A 1,405-nucleotide genomic window follows, 5' to 3' on the forward strand; every position below is an offset into this window, starting at 1 on the left:
TGTTGTCTGAAAAACCACACAGACGGGACAAAATGTTGCGTTTACTGGTAAACCTTGAGACAGACGTATAACCGACTGCTATCTGTTGAATTTTCCTCCCGTTCCTCTGTCCTCTGTGACTGTCTACATCTAGAAACTAAGCTGCAGGATGCAGGGAACTACTCTGACTGGCTCATGAGCAGACAGTGGTTTACAGACCGGTAGATTGGCTTTGCAAAAAAACTCGCAGTGTTCTATGAACGGATCGACGCATTTCAAAAATTGCTCGATTGTTAGACTCTCTGGACATGGACCAGAGTGTGGCAGGACCAGGCTTATGGACCAGAGTCTGGTAGGACCAGGCTGATGGACCCAGAGTCTGGTAGACAGGCTGATGGACCAGAGGCTGGTATGACCAGGCTGATGGACCAGAGTCTGGTAGGACAAGGCAATGGACCAAGTCTGGTAGAAGGCTAAGGACCGATGGTAACCTAAGCCGGTCTGGTAGGATCCAGGATGATGGACCATGAGTCTGGTAGGCAGATGACCAGAGCTGATAGAACCAAGGCTGATGGACCAAGCCTGGTGCGGTGGACCATAGTCTGAGTGGACCAGGCTAATGTACCAGAGTCTGGTAGGACCAGGCTAATGTACATGTCTGTATGTATGCATGTATATATGCATACATACATGCATGACTAAAAACCAATGCAGAAGATAAAGCATACAGGCAATTTGCGTCCTTTCATATTAACTTAAGAGGCCGGCTACGTTGCACATGTAACACATACTGAGCAGACGTTTCAACGCAGCGCTTCCCCTATAATCAACAAAACTGGCTAGACCAGGGACTAGAGCAGCATGGTCATGCGTATGATCCGCAGAGATCCGCTCTAGAAGCGTATAAACAGGACAGTCTTCTATTTAAATATTTTAACATTTTTAATATTTTAACAAGTGTCTATTTGTCTCAAAACCATTTTTACATTTTTTGAAATAAGTTAGGTCCATATGTGTTTGTGATATGTAATGGATGTGAAAATGAACTGCTACCTCCTCTGTCAGCTCTAGCCACTGAAAAGAACTAGAAGGAGAAATCAGGCCAATCACAACAGCCGGTCAGTCTGATGTCAAAGCAAAAGCCCCCCCGTCTCGCCTGTGACTCACACAATCCTACGCTGTGTGTGCACTGCAGGTGCAGCCGGTTAAAAGATACATTAAGTTCCATTGAAAGTAATCCAGTGATAATTGTAACTGCTAGTAGCTCATTTGGCATATTTCAAATGGTGCCAATTTGCCAAAATGTAGAAATATAGGCCCAGCTAGCTCACTGACTCCATGGTAGCATTGCAGCTGTTTGATTGGGGCCCCCAGTGTCTGACACCTGCTACTGTATACAGCATATTGGGGGGGGGGGGGGGGGGGG

At 46.3% G+C, this 1,405-nt stretch overlaps 1 protein-coding gene across 1 annotated transcript in view; it reads left to right on the top strand.

The window, feature by feature from the left end:
- dcc (DCC netrin 1 receptor) overlaps positions 1 to 1,405 on the top strand; it is a gene marked incomplete in the record, with an annotated part of 396,097 nt that overhangs the window by 182,076 nt on the left and 212,616 nt on the right.

Source organism: Etheostoma spectabile, chromosome 16 (genome assembly GCF_008692095.1).
Source record: "Etheostoma spectabile isolate EspeVRDwgs_2016 chromosome 16, UIUC_Espe_1.0, whole genome shotgun sequence".
NCBI classification, from domain to species: domain Eukaryota; kingdom Metazoa; phylum Chordata; class Actinopteri; order Perciformes; family Percidae; genus Etheostoma; species Etheostoma spectabile.